Genomic DNA, 16,457 nt, shown 5'->3' on the forward strand with positions numbered 1-16,457 from the left:
ATGTGAAACACATCTCTTCTACTGAGCAAGTGCTCATAGCTGTTAAGGTACGCACTTCAGAGCCCACGTTTATTGGACATTTTTCTAGTTTTTATCCACACAACCACCACTGAAAGTTACTAACCATACACTCATCGCAACACAAGAACCGTTACATGTATTCAACTGTCAGAGGTACCAGAACGGTTTCCGTTATTTACTTTCGAGTCGTTCGTTTCAGGTAGAGGGATAATTACTTCAAATTAATACATTTATCGTTCTCCATCAACCTAGAAAGTCTGTAACATCATCACGGAATCACCCCGTGTGTAAGTACATTTACAGATGCCAGCTCCTATAACTTTGACGCCCTGTAGTTTCGTTGGATGACGTTTCCGGACATGGGTTCTTATTCAAAATACGATGTACTCACTCCCCTCTACAATTCCTGCAAGTCTGTAACAGGAATTTCCAACCATTCTGTGTATGAGCACCGGATGAACTTTGTGAGGAACCTATAACGTACACCGCATTAATGTTACTAGTTGAGAAAATGTAATTATTGATAACTTGTATTATCAGTATTGGAGTCTTACAAAATTGTGATAATATTAACGATCCCTTGAAAATAATTTTGGTTCAAAAATGATACAGAATCTAATCATTTAGTTTTTACCCCTAAAAATATTTCATTTTATCTCTCAGGTGGTAATCACCCCCAGGATAGCAACCACTGATCTAAAATAATGAAATTTGACAAGGAGAAAAGTTTCACAGTACATGTAAAGAAAAAATTCGACAAACTATAATTTGTAACTATATTACGCTGTAAGGTACGCAGGTACCCTTATGTTCAGCCCACATTTTATTTCCTTATTTTCCAGTTTTGCAATTTTGTATAGCATTTGTAGATATCATGTAGTATTTAGCTAGTAAAGCGGAACAGCAGGACGCACAGAGTCGGGCTTAATATTGCAGTTCCGACACCGGTTGAAGGAACCCCGTGGGCCATATGGCGCTGCCAGTGGATGCTAGTGAGAGGCGGTTTGGTTAAATATGAGGACGCCCGTTACGTTAGCAGGGAGGTACGTAGGAATGGCACAGTTATTCTGTCGCGAAACAAGCAATCTTGTTTAATAAATGTTTGCTAACAAAAGTCGATTTTCCAATGCAGATAGTAGTAGGAGACTGCAGGTCAGAAATACTTTCTTACAACAATATTACAACGCTACAGATCGCCCATCTTCATAAACAAATGCATAATGTCTAAGCTAGCGATAATGTACGAACGGCTACGAAATGTCACGAGTGTAGGTACGAGGTACAGGCTTCTCGCCATAGTCACCAGACTCCAATTGCGTGCCTTCCGATCTAGTTCTGTAGTAAAACCATGCTTTCACAGAACTCTTAGTTCTCAGCTAATCATTATTATTGGAGCCGGTATTTTCAGTTAATGGTGCTTAGTAAAATGCTACATCATAATGGCATCCATTTTTAACGTTATTACGCCTAATGTACTTCACGCTGCATCACTTAGAATCACAGGAAATAGAACAGCCCTTTGCTGAGAACACGACGACGCTAATAATACTTCTCCGAGAGTCTCTAGGCAAAACTCGTGGAAGGAACCCTACATGACGATTCACTAAGATAGTCTAAGGATGGGTTGTCTTAATCTCCGCAATACTAGGATGGGAAAGCACGGCCAGTCATACTCCACACCTCCTACACCATCCTCTATAGTCTAAGGATGGGTTGTCTTAATCTCCGCAAAACTAGGTTGGGAAAACACCGTCAGTGATACTCCACGCCTCTTACACTATCCTCTATAGTCTAAGGATGGGTTGTCTTAATCTCCGCAAAACTAGGATGGGAAAGCACGGCCAGTCATACTCCACGCATCTTACACCATGTTCTATAGACTCACTTTCTAAACTGAGACATTTCTGATGGTTCAGTACATGTGGTAGGTTCTTGCACCAAGAAGAAGTATTTGTTTTGTCAACTGTGATCCGACTTCAGACTTGAAAGTAAAGCACTCTCGAAAGCATTGGACTCCCTGGAAATGATATCTTTCCAGCATCAATGTCGATAACAGCAAAAATCATCGAGTTCCACGATCCCAAGGACAGATGAGCTCTCAATATACATGATTCAAACTGTATGGAACTTTCAGTGAGCGAATCCTATTAGCACCTAGCCAATCTTTAAATGAAAGTATCCACTTTTTATGTGGTGCAGTCTTTTTCTAGAATGACATAAATTACTCTGGGGAATAATTTTTTTTTTTTTTACAAATGTGAAAATATGTTTCGAGATGCAACATGGTCATATACCTAGCAACAATTATCCCATTAAAATTTTAAAGCCATGAAATTGAGAAATCTTGTCAGTGCTGTATTTAGTTGTCTGTTTATTACATTATTACTCCAATACACACCAGTAATCTGTAATTGAAATCAAACAAACCATTAGTATAATTAAAAAACTAGTTACAAGTTAAATACATATTGGAATAAAAGCAATTGGAAACTAATCCATAGTTCATTTTCAAAGCAGGTCGTATTGTCAAGACAATAACGAATCACTTTTAATATCACGTGTTCTATGGTGTAAGACATTCTTCTGTTTCAAGGAGCAAATGTTCCATATACCTTTAATACAAAGTATCCCGAGTAGATGATGATGATGATGATGTTTGGTTTTTTGGGGCATTCAATGGGCAGTTATCAGCGCCCTTACAAATTCCCGGCCTTTGCTCAGTCCAATCTCGCCACTTTCCTGAACGATGATGAAATGTGAAGGACAACACAAACAGCCAGTCATCTCGAGGCAGGTGAAAATCCCTGACCCCGCAGGGAATCGAACACGGGACCCCGTGCTCTGGAAGTGAGAACGCGACCGAGAGACCACGAGCTGCGAACTATAGGTATATATGCAAACAAATCCTTATAGCGAAAGAAATCGACGATTTATGTTGTTAGGTAAATAAGCAATCGATGGAGACACTATTCAAAATATGATCTTGACCACTTCATGAACAGCTGTGAGGCTGCACGTCACTGACAAGGTACACCTACCTCAACATCTAGGTTAACTGTGTAGTTCCCAGGATGCACTGCGATGTCGCTTTCAGCACGATGGTATCATCCCCCTCCCTATCCCTACTTCCATGTGGATGTGACCACATTTTTCCATGAGATGTTTTTAGAGAGTTGGAATCGGAAAAGCGAGAGGGAGGGGGGGGGGGGGGGGGGAGTGGCGATCCCGTTGCCTGGCCCCTCGGTCTCTCGATCTGACTCCGCTGGGTTTCAGTGCATAGGGATTTATCAAAGTCATCGTTTACAAAACAAAACAAGGGTTCGAGATCTGGCAGATATCACAAAGTGGATCTACGCCGCAGTAGAGCTGAGTGAAAATGTGTACAGAACTGGGATTCGAAGCCAGGATCTCCTGCTTTACTAATCACCATCTTCGTTAGAAGATTCCGTCGCAACGAAAAACGCCTTTCTTTTAACGATTTCCAGCCCAAATCCTGTATCATTTCTGTGACACTCTCTCCCATATTTTGAGATAATACAAAACGTGCTGACTTCCTTTGAATTTTTTCGATGTACTCCGTCAGTTCTACCTGGTAAGGACCCTACACCGCACAGCTGTATTCTAAAAGGGGAGGAACAAGCGTAGTGTAGGCAATCTCGTTAGTAGGTCTGTTACATTTTCTAAGTTTCCTGCCAATAAAACGTAGCCTTTGCTTAGCCTTCCCCACAACATTTTCAATGTGTTCTTTACGATTTAAGTTGTTCATAATTGCAATACCGAGGTATTTAGTTGAATTCACGGCTTTTAGATTAGACTGATTTCTCGTGTGACCGAAGTTTAACGAGTTCCTTTTAGCACTCATGTGGATGACCTCACACTTTTTGTTATTTATGGTCAACTGCCACTTTTGGCACCATTACTATATTTTTTCTAAATCTTTTTGCAGGTTCTTTTGTTCTTTTGATGACTTTATTAGTCGATAAACGACAGCGTCATGTGCAAACAACCGAAGACGGATGCTCAGATTGTATCCCAAATCGTTGATATACATAAGGAACAGCAAAGGGCCTATAACATTGCCTTGGGGAACGCCTGAAACCACTTCTGTTTTACTAGATGACTTTTCGTCAAATACTACGAACTGTGAGACCTCTCTGACAGGAAATTGCAAATCCAGCCACATAACTGAGACGATATTCCATAAGACCGCAATTTCACTACGAGCCGCTTCTGTGGTACAGTGTCAAAAGCCTTCCGTATATCCAGGAACACGGAATCGATCTGAAATCCCTTGTTAATAGCACTCAGCACTTCATATGAATAAAGAGCTAGTTGTGTTTCATAGGAACCAGACTGCAGAAAAATTACGAACGAAGGGTGAACGCGTTCCGTGGTGATCGCGAGCTCCTACGCGGGAAGTTGGTAGCCCTGGCACCTGGCGTGGCAGCGCGCGCGGTGTATTTGGCTAATGAGCTTACAGCGCAAAATTCGGAAACTTCTCATTACGGCGCCGTGTACCGCCTCTGCTCGCAGACAAATCCGCTTGCGAGCGGCCGGCGCTCGGCCTGCTCCGCGATAAGTTGGCTCCCTGCCGCTGTTAACATTAAAACGCAATTAGCGGCGAGGCCTGCTGCGGGAGAGCCGCGTCTCCGGGTTTTGCGGCTTTTCCCGTGAGTGGCCGCGACAACTACCTGCTCAGGTTCTCCAGCGGCTGCGTCAGCCCGCAGTTACTTGCTTCTTACACGGGATACGGCCCTAAGCAGGATTTAGAAGCTTTATTCTCAAGTACAAATTTTTCTGAACAGTATCGTCCACATCTACATCTGGTGGGGTATGGGGGGAAGGTATTTTGTGTACGATTCCTCTTTTCCTCTTTCCTCTATCTTAATGTTAGGACTCTGCATGACCTCGAATCTCTCTAATTAATTCATGGCATTTTAGTGTGATATAATACAGGGTGAGTCGCGTAAGACGTAACACCCCCAGTATTCAGGGGGCGATTGCACGTATCTAAAAGCGATGTTCGGCGAATCACAGCGGCACATACGTTGGTACATGTACAATAATCACATAGCTTATATTGACGAGATAATGAGGCAAGTACATGTTTTTTAAATGGGACGCTATACTTTTTACCATCATTCGAACGCTCTGGAAAATACGCGTATAGTGATGTAACGCATGTTACTATTGTGATTCACACTTCCCTTAAAAGATGCTGTGAAATATCGTACGATTGAAGGTCGAGGCGGTCGGAAGTGGCTGCAGAATGTAAATAGCCTAGCAGGCCGAGTTGCCGTGCTCTATGCAGCATGCACGGCCTACGCTACGTAGGTACATCCTCAAATGCCTTCTTTTAAGCAAAGTTTGAATCACAATAGCAACATGTGTTACATGTAGTTCCCTCATTATCTCGGTCAATATAAACGTTGTGATTATTGTGCATGTACCAACGTATGCGTCCCATAGTCGGCTATGATTCGCTGAAAACCGAATGCCGATGTATGCAATCACCCCCGGAATAAAGAGGGTGTTACGTCTTACGCGACTCACACAGTATATTGATGCAAGTAACATATCAGATGACGATTACGTTCATGGTCATTTCGTGATATATGTTGTTGTTGTTGCTGTTGTGCTGGTCTTCAATCCGAAGATTGGTCTGATGCAGCTCTCCATGTTTCATTATTCTGTGCAAGACTTTTCGTCTCGGAATAACTACTGCAACGTCCATCCTTCTGAATATGCTTACTGTATTCATCCCTTAATCTCCCTCTTCGATTTTTACCCTTCACACTTCCCTCTAGTACTAAATCGGTACCCGGCCACTGTGGGCGAGCGGTTCTAGGCGCTCCAGTACGGAACCGCGCAGCTGCTACGGTCGCAGGTTCGAATCCTGCCTCGGGCATGCATGTGTGTGATGTCCTTAGGTTAGTTAGGTTTAAGTAGTTCTAAGCCAAGGGGTCTGATGGAAAAAAATTGGCTCTAATCTCTATGGGATTTAACATCTGAGGTCACCAGTAACCTAAACTTACAACTCCTCAACCGAACTAACCTAAGGACATCACCAACATTCATGCCCGACGCGGGATTCGAACCTGAGATCGTAGAAGCAGCGCGGTTCCGGGATGAAGCGCCCAGAACCGCTTGGCCACATCGGCCAGCAGGGGACTGATGACCTCAGATGTTAAGTCTTATAGTGCTTAGAGCCATCTGGACCGTTTGAACTAAATTCGTAATTCCTTGATGTCTCAGAATGCTTCCTACCAACCCTCATACTTGTCAGGTTGTACCACAAATTTCTTTTCTTCCCAATTCTCTTCACCACTTCCTCATTAGTTACGTGATTCACCCATCTAATCTTCAGCATTCTTCTCTAGCACCATATATCAAAAGCTTCTCTTCTCTTCATGTCTAAACTGTACATCGTCCACGTTTCAATTCCACTAATGGCTACATTCCACACAAGTATTTCAGAAAGGTCTTCGTGACTCTTAAATCTACACTCGATGCTAACAAATGTCTCTTCTTCAGAAACGCTTTTCTTGCCATTGCACTCTGCATTCTATATCCTCTCCACTTCGACCATCATCGTTACTTTGCTGACCAAATAGCAAGACTTATATGCAACCTTGGATGTTTCATTTCCTAATTCCCTCAGCATCACCTGGTATAATTCGATTACTCTCCGTTATTTTGTGTTCCTTTTGTTGATGTTAATCTTATAACCTCCTTTCAAGACACTGTCCATTACTTTGCTGTCTCTGACAGAGTTACAATGTCGTCGGAAAACCTCAAGATTTTTATTTTTTCTCTTGTACTGTAATTCCCACTCAAAATTTTTCTTTTGTTTCCTTTACTGGTTGCTCAATATACAGGTTTAATGACCCCGGGGATAGGCTACAACCATGTCGCACTCCCTTCTAAACCACTGCTTCCGTTTCATTCCCCTCGGCTCCTATACTTGTCACCTGGTTTCTGTACAAGTTGTAAACAGCCATTCGCTCTCTGTATTTTACCTATGCCATCTGCGTATGGGGTCTTATATACTGTCGAATACTTTGAGAGATGGTAGTACTCATCGGAATAATAAAAATAAGTCCAATAAAGGTGGGGCCGCAAACGCATTCATTCCGAGATAAACACATGTTTGTATGAAGGACTGCGCGAAGCTTGGATCAGATATCAGCACAGTCATTACATTTGCGCTCCGTCGAATTTGTCATCAAGGTATTATGATGTGTTACTCACACCTATCATTAGATGGTCTGCCGTCAGTTGTGTGGTTCGAGTCGTGGTGTACGCTACATTAGTTTTCGTCGTGTTGGTGTGCCTTATTGTACAGCACTGTCAAGCCTGGGTACCTACTTACGTATTTACTGTTATTACCCTGTGTGCACATACAAATGGTATAGTACATTTACATTTCCTCTCTTCCACCACTTGTTAGTAATGGCAGCCTATTACTCGACAAGTGTAATGGAGGATTTGGTACACTGCTATCGTTTAGCAAATGGACGTAGCCTGCTAAACCGAAGGCCTCTACGCTGAAAAATATTCACGGCGCAGAGTGCTCTCTGATAAGCTGTCGTGCAGACTTCTCCAGCATCTGAGGGGCACAAGTAGCCTTGCACCTCGGAAGACCCACAGTGAAAGACCCCGCAAAATCCGCTCGCCTGACATGGAGGAGCGTGTGCTACGGTCAGTGTAAGAAGCCCATGGGACCAATGTGCGACGATTAGCAGCAGGAGAAGGCTTGTCTCACACTCTTACGTGGGGGGGGGGGGGGGGAGGGGGGTACTTGAGGAACAGTTGATGCACCCATATCATCTACAGCGCTTTCGGCACTGGCGCCACAGGATCATCATGGCAGACGGCGTTTCTCTAAGGGATGTTACAGAAGTGTGCTGCACATGCCCTGTTCATATAAAGGATTTTATTTAGCGATGAGGCAGGGCACACAAGAGATGAATTTCCATAACCAGCATGCGTGGGCATATGTAAACCCCATCCAATTCAGGAAAGAGGGCATCAACACAGATTACGAATCACCGTATGGGCAGGCGTACAAGGCGGCAGATTAATATGGCCGTAAGTGCTGCCACAAAGGTTGACTGGACATTTTAGTCATTACACAGGCCATTTATATTTGGTAAAAATTCATTCTACAAATGTAATCGCAGGCTTCCACAGTCATTGCCATAGTCAATCAAACTCTTTTGGGCTGTTGACCGCTTGTCAATATGTAAAACTGTCCGACGTTTCGGCAAATGGTCTTCCTCAGGGCAGCTCTGCACAAAGACCTGAGGAAGGCCACTTGCAATAGTGGGCGAAACGTTGGGCTGTTTTATAAATTGTCAGGCAGTCAACACGCCAGAAGAGTGTTATTCACAAGGCATTCTATAGTTTAATTGTTACTTATGCCGGCCGCGGTGGCTTAGCGGTTCTAGGCACTCCAGTTCGGAACCACGCGGCTGCTACGGTCGCAGGTTCGAATCCTGCCTCGGGCATCGATGTGTGTGATGTCCTTAGGTTAGTTAGGTTTAATTAATTCTAAGTTCTAGGGCTACTGATGACCTCAGATGTTAAGTCCCATAGTGCTTAGAGCCATTTGAACCATTTGAACCAGAATTGGAGGAAAATAGACTTTTTGCAAAACTTGACTAAAAGATTAACCTGTTTATAGGACATGTGTTTAGGCTTCAAGGAATAGTCAGTTCGGAAATGGAAGGAAGTGTGTGGGATGAAAATTGTAGATGAGCTACAGTGTTTGAATACATTACTCAAGTTCAGATGAATGTAAGTTGCAGTAGTTATTCAGAGATAACGAGACTTTCTGAAGATATGTAATCATGAAGAGTTGCATCAGGCCAGTTTTATGACTGAATACAGGAACACAAATAAAGATACGTAGTCAGTTTGCCGGTACATGTCTCACAGTATTGTTACACAGTCAAATCTCCGCGCCATAGTACCGTACCACACCGCTAAGCTCGCGAAAACTCAGAGGCGTATTTCGTCTTCACTCTACCAATCGGAGGCGCCAAATTGTTTTGGCTCCTATAGGCGTGGTACTGTGCTGCGGTGCGGATACTCCGGGGCTACAGGAGTGACCTGACAACCAATCAATTAGTAATTACACAATCTTCAATTTTCCTGGTGATAGTCGAGTCCTTTCGATTACATCCATACACATAGTTAGTACAGTAACCAGCACAGACCAGATGCGATCAAATGAACAAAAGACTTTGTTTATATCGTCGAAGAAGTAGACAGAAAAAGAAGTGGAAAGGTGAAACTCACTGCCAACATATACCTGCTCTTCTCGAATAAAATAACATAATGCGGATCGCGGAGATTAACTCTCCCAGGAAGTAGGATCATGTAAAGTGTCATCTGCCCACATCTTGCTCTCGGGAGACATCGCAGATAACTACAAAATTTTGATAACGACAATGGTACGAAGTGCAGATATAAGTAATTTACGCCACTATCCTTCATCTCCATTCTGACAACGTCCTGCCAGTGACCATTAACCTTCGAAATGGAACCACACAAGCGATCGAGAGGGACCTTGTTACGGAGGTAGGCACACACAACACGCAAGCACATTGGACGTGGATGCTGCACAGAGACTCTCAACTAAAGAGGCTGTGAGCAATACCAGACAGTAAATCACCTCGCAGCGTCAGATTGTGTGAAGGGTGTTTTCTTCAACATAACCATTATTTGTTTCCTCCTCTAATTTCCTTCAGCAACTTCCCCATCTCCTCTGAAAATTACATCGATGAGCCATTGTCACTGCCCTTGTGAATGGTTTACTGACAACATCCAACATTTGCTGGGTCGTTCTTCTCACTAAAGAAAGCGAAGATACCTTACTTAATAGATGTGCGAAATTCAGTGTCATAAAAACATACGCTCGGTGATTTTATTTTTATTTTTTACACCCTATGCATTTTGGTTGTTTAAGTTTTTGGAGCGTTATATCGAACATGAAACTGTAGCAAAAAGTTTTAATTAGACCATAAATCAATATGAATATTAAACGTATGTCATTACAAATTATACAACTTAGTACAAATTTTCCATGTAAGTTGACTCAAATAAGAAAATTTTTATAACGAAGTTCTTTAGTGATGTTTGTGAACAGAATAAGCCTACATCAAATTATTAGTTTAGTGTTGTATTTACGTCCTTTTCCATAATGGCACACTTCCCCAATGCACACACTCGTGGGACTGAATTCAACCTTCTTCAGGGTTTCTGTGAGTATAGAGCTCATCACTGAATGTTCTACGAGAAAATATATTTCCTATTACAGGTTTCGTAGCCATCTCTGAGTTTTTCTAACTGTTGCTGAAGAGAATACCTACCTCGAGTGACAAGAGGAAGCATGGAAGAACAGCCCTGAACAGTCCGGTCTACGCCACATTATGAGAATTTGTCAGGAGTTACGAGAAGTACGGCACAACCGAGGTCTCCCAGGCCTAAATATCTTAGAGTACCTTGGCTTAAAAATTGCCGCCAACAGCAAACTCGCTCCCTAAATCACTAACCTCATTGCCACTTCATGTCTTAAATGACGGACAGTGAGTTTTGAAAATTCGGTATCTAGTCAAAACATGATTGAAATGGCTCTGAGCACTATGGGACTTAACATCTGAGGTCATCAGTCCCCTAGAACTTAAAACTACGCGAACCCAGCCGACGCAAGGACATCACACACATCCATGCCCAAGGCAGGACTCGAAACCGCGACCGTAGCAGTCGCGCGGTGCGAGAGTGAAGCGCCTACAACCACTCGGCCACCGCGGCTGGCGGTACCTAGTCAAGACGAAAGTATGCTGTTCTGTAATCCATCAACTTGTGCTGTGCAGATCGTCGGCACACAACAAAAGAACCACGTCAAAGACTTACGTTGATGAAAACAAAAATTCATTGGTGGACTTACGACTTCAGAGTTCATGATCATGTGACCAGCAATAAAACTCGTAGGCCTTACGGATGGCACCTATCTCTGAAAAGATGACGGAAACATACGGTCTTATGAACATGTACTTCAAGCAGATCGATAGACGATAGCAAAACGCGAGTTTTCATTGGAAGTCGATGGTAGAAAAACTATTTGGAGATCGAGGTAACGTTGGCCAGACATCATTCACATACAGAGGATTGAGAAAAATATGGGAAGACCAAAATCACAACGTATTACCGGATGTAATTCCGTGTGAAAAACCCTTTGGTATTCAAAACAGCTTGTAGTCGGCTCTGAATAGATAAAAAGAGAGTCCTATGTGGGACATATTTTTGGGAAAAAATCGATATTTTGTCACAGTCCTCGTTCGAATTCTCAGGGCTGCGTTGTAATGCTCACACACAGGTGCCGTTGGTAGTCAAATACAGTAACCCAACCTGCAGGCTTGGCTAACATCTGGGGTTACAGTTTCCACGTAGCGAGCGAGAGAATATAAAAATTTGCACGCGACATTAGAAGGCGTTGTGGGTTGCGTAAGACACGCCGGTAGGGGTTGCTGAATCAAGCTACATGTACCCGTGTATTTTTTCATATAACCCGCTCGAAGGGTGGCTACTGCGTGTGGTGAATTAGTGTACCTATGGTGATCCCACGGAGTACAGTAGAGGGGATGCAGAAAGACAGACACGGTATTCGCTGGTCTCTCGCTGTCGCCGTCCCCTGAGACCGCAGCCAGCACGAGGCTCTGCCGCCACTGCGTCTTCCGCCCCCCACCCGCAGGCCGGCAGAAGTGCGTGTAGCGCCGCATCTAAACAGGCGGCGCCTCGCAATTACTGCGAGGCAGCGGGGGTGGAGGCGGGAGCGGCCGCAGCGGTGCGGTCGCCCATTTCTGTTCCCGCAGCAGCCGCCCATTGTTCTCATGGAAATGAGTCCGCCGCACCCACATGCACAGCTACTACTTTGCCCAAAGTGCGGCCATTAACCAAAATTAGTTAAACGGTCGTGGCACTTAATTTGGCTCTAGTTCCTTACAAAAGAAACGGGCTGAATTTAAGGCTGTAGTGCTATGCCGCCCTTATACCACATCGCGCAAGATAAATTCCTCACTACGCACCCGCTAAACCGTACTTCGTCCCCTTCTGACTCCGTATTATGTTCTCGTGCCACTTTGTGGTGGATAACTGAGTGAACGTTTATGAAACCGTAATGCTTTGAATAACTGTACTGCAGGTTGGGCAGTTCTTCTAATAATTTCCGGGTATGCAACCGGTTCCCGTCGACATTGGGTAGTGTCAGACAAGGGATTTCATTCGCAACTACTGTTTGTAAATTCCGGCGTTATTGTAAACACTTGTCGCGCCAATGTAATGTAGGAACAAGGCTACTTGCAGAATTCTGAATAAAAGCAGATGTGTGTTACGGAATTACAACAAGTTCTCTTTTCACTAGTGATTCTTTCTGTGAACGAACTCAACATTAGATTCTTGTGTTTTGTCCTCTCTTGAGAAACAACACCACTTTGTAGACTGTGACAAATCCTCGCCCAAATAACAAAAGTAGTGGTAAACGAGCACTGGACAAAACACTTATTGAGTGTATCGGATATAATAGATACTATAAAAACATATATTTTCACGGTATTGTTTTTGTTTATGGGATACATGAGGACAAGTTGTGACATAAATGGGATGAGGTAACATTAAAATTACCGTGGCACATACCAGAATTCTTCCATCGACAATCACCGAATCGAATGAGAAATATTTAGTTCAAAGAAGTAAATTATAACTTATAACAGTGTGAAAGGTATTATTTCTGAAGATCTCTGGTGACTGTGAGCATTATTATGAAGAGAGAAAGAGAGAAGAGTAGGTCCCTGATGGACACCTACAGAAACAGAAAAACCACCTGATAACCCAGCAGAAACTAGTACTTGAGTAATGGGATTGTGGTACTTCTCATAGTCTCGGAGAGCAAACAGTATGTGCTTATGTGGCATGTGGTACTCGGCCACAACCCTTTTCAAGGTCCACGACATTGGAGTGAAGCTGCTTTGGCTTCCTACAGGGTTCCTCAATAAATAACCATTTGCATGGACATCAACTGTCTATTTGCCAATCGAAATTACGAACTACTGTAACCGGTCACATTTAATGTATTGAAACCTCCGCTACACGTTTCGGAGGATATTATCTCTGTCATCAAGTGGTGATACATCAATTAATAATGCCATGCATGCAGGCTGTGGCAGTGTTTGGCAGCAGAACATAAAGGTATTTTAAAATCAAGCTTTTTGTTAGGTTATATGGGTGTTTTCATTATATACAAATATTAACCATTTCCAGCGATCACATGCTTTGGTTGATATAAATCCGTCTGATGAAGAATGTAAATCTCCGAAATGGACACTAAGAAGCTGAACATATTAAATGTGACTGATTGTGGTACCTTAAAGATTCAGTTGATGTTCGCAACAGTCACGGTCTACCTAACCTGAAATGTTGGTATTTGAATTCTGTATTTGTTACGGCGTTAAGTCAAGCGCCGGCACCCCAGTCGGGAACGAAAGAGAAGAGACTCCTGTGAAAAGAGATCAGCCAATCGCACGCTGACCGGACCTCCCTCCAGGACGACAACGCGACAGCAGAGGCCCCTATGTGAAGAGGATGCAAGCGATGTGACCGACTGGTGACGGTCCAGTTCAATAAGAGCTTGTGTAGTATCGTCAACACTACTCACTTCGCTTGTGCTCTCTATGTAGTACAGACTTGGAATTGTCTATACTGAAGAAGATTGATTATTTTGTGTGTCGCCCTTTGCTTGCGACACATCTCTGTAATTGCCCAAGTTTAGTGTTGTATCTTTTCTTATTGTAGCAAAACTCATTAATACGGCTTGTTTGACTGTTTCTCTTGCGAAGCGAGTATGCAGCCTTCCTAGACACTACAGTACGTACTAAACACATCGGTCGTTGTTGATCACTTCTCTTTCTCACTCTTTCACTTTCTCAATGTGTTTTTTCAGCATTACAATACGTTTTCCTGCCATTTAAAATGCACTGCTAAATGAGACGTAAAAGTATGCACAGACAAATTGTCGCTGTAGTGAACGGGTTTATAGCTTACGAAGCCGACACAATCATAAAGTGCCAAACAGAGAAGAGACGGAGAGAGAGAGAGAGAGAGATAGAGAGAGAGAGAGAGAGAGAGAGAAAGAGAGAGAGAAAGAGAGAGGGCGAAAGAGAAGGAGAAAGAAAGAGAAATGGAGAGAGAAGTGGCGGGGGGGGGGGGGGGGGGTGAGACGGAGGGAGAAAGATGGCGACTCTGCCATGATTCGCACAGGGGCCGTATGTAAACGAAACAGTTACTGAAGTAAAAAGTATTGGATGTAGGTTCCTTTTTCTATGCTAAACACTGTTTTTTCTTGTAATCCAAACATGTTTCGGCACCTCTTTGCCATCATCGGTGGATTTTGGAAAAAATTAATGTATTTTAGATTGATACTAATCTAGCAAAATGAGGCCTAAAGAAGGTTTTCACAGTATAGGTACACTATTATGTTCTGTAGAAATGATTAGCATTTCAGTCATTCGGTTCAGTAGGCGTCCTGTGAAATAGCCATCCACGGTGCATTCAACCTGCTTCTAAAGTTCATCTGTGGTGGCTGGCACTGAATCACACCATTGTACATGTCTTTTCACCACATCCCACACATTTTCGATTAGCGACAAGTCTAATGATATGGTGGGCCAGGGCACAAGGCTGACATACTTTGAAAGGCATGTGTTCGTGCAGCACCATGCAGTGGTGCATTGTCCTGCTGAAAACCGACGTACGGTGTGTTGTACAGAAGGGTATGGTTACAGGTCGCAGGATGTCATACATCTACATCTACATGGTCACTCTGCAAATCACACTTAAGTGCCTGGCAGAAGGTTCATCGAACCATTTTCAAACTACTTCACTTCTATCCCACTCTCGAATGGTGCGTGAGAAGGAGGAACACCAAAATCTTTCTGTTCGAGCTCTGATTTTTCTTATTTTACTATGATGGTCATTTCTCCCTACGTAGGTGTGTGTCAACATAATATTTACGCATTCGGAAGAGAAATTTGGTGATTGAAATTTCGTAAATAGATCTCTCCTCAAAAAAGTCTTTGTTTCAGTGACTGCCGCCCCAACTATCGTATCATATCAGTTACACTCTAACTCTTATTGCGCAATAACACGAAACGAGCTGCCCTTCTTTGCACTTTTTCGATGTCCTTCGTCAATCCTACCTGGTAACGATCCCATACCGCCCAGCAACATTCCGGCAGAGGACGGACAACTGTAATGTAGGCTGCCTCTTTAGTGGGTTTGTCGCATCTTCTAAGTGTTCTGCAAACAAAGCGCAGTCTTTGTTTCATCTTCCCCACAATATTACCTATGTGGTCTTTCCAATTTAAGTTGCTCGTAATTGTAATTCCTAGGTATATAGTCGAATTGACATCCCTTAGAACTGTGCCATTTATCGCATACCCAAGATTTATCGGATTTCTTTTAGCACCAATGTAGATGTACTACCCCTTTCCTCTGTTTAATGCTAATTGCCACTTTTCGCATCATACTCAAATTCTCTCTAGATCATTTTGTAACTGGATTTGGTCGTTTGATGATTTTACTAGACGGAAAATTACAGCGTCATCTACAAACAATCTAAGGGGACTGTTCAGATTATCACCGACACCATTAGTATGAATCAGGAACAGCAGAGGATTTATGACGCTACTTCGCGGAACCCAATATATCACTTCAGTTCTACTCGATGATTTACCGTCTATCACTACGAACTGTGACCTCTCTGAGTGGAAATCACGAATCCAGTTCCACAACTGAGACGATACTCTGTGTGCACGAAATTTGATTAATTGTCGCTTGTGAAGAATGATATCTAAAGCTTTCTGTAAATCTAAGGATATGGAATCGATCTGAGATACCTTGTCAACAGCACTCATTACTTCATGAGAATAAAGAGCTAGCTGTGTTGCACAAGAACCATATTTTCATAATCCGTGTTGGTTATGTATCAATAAGTCATTTTCTTCAAGGTGATTCATAATGTTCGAGTACAGTATATGCTCCAAAACCCAACTGCAAAGCCGGCCGCTGTGGTCGAGCGGTTCTAGGCGCTTCAGTCTGGAACCGCACGACCGCTACGGTCGTAGATTCGAATCCTGACTCGGGCATGGATGTGTGTGATGTCCTTAGGTTAGTTAGGTTTAAGTAGTTCTAAGTTCTAGGGGTCTGATGACCTCAGGTCCTATAGTGCTCAGAGCCATTTGAATTGAACCTACTGCCAATTGAGGTTAGTGATATGGGTCTGTAATTCAATGGGTTTCACCTATTTCCCTTCTTGAATATTGGTGTGATCTGTGCTACTTTGTAGTCTTTAGGAACAGACCTTTCGTCAAGTGAGC

At 43.1% G+C, this 16,457-nt stretch overlaps 1 protein-coding gene across 1 annotated transcript in view; it reads right to left on the bottom strand.

The window, feature by feature from the left end:
• LOC126278105 (uncharacterized) overlaps positions 1 to 16,457 on the bottom strand; it is a 1,197,991-nt gene that overhangs the window by 543,587 nt on the left and 637,947 nt on the right. The gene's annotated exons all lie outside the window — the stretch shown is intronic.

Source organism: Schistocerca gregaria, chromosome 6, assembly GCF_023897955.1.
Source record: "Schistocerca gregaria isolate iqSchGreg1 chromosome 6, iqSchGreg1.2, whole genome shotgun sequence".
In the NCBI taxonomy this organism is placed as follows: Eukaryota; Metazoa; Arthropoda; class Insecta; order Orthoptera; family Acrididae; genus Schistocerca; species Schistocerca gregaria.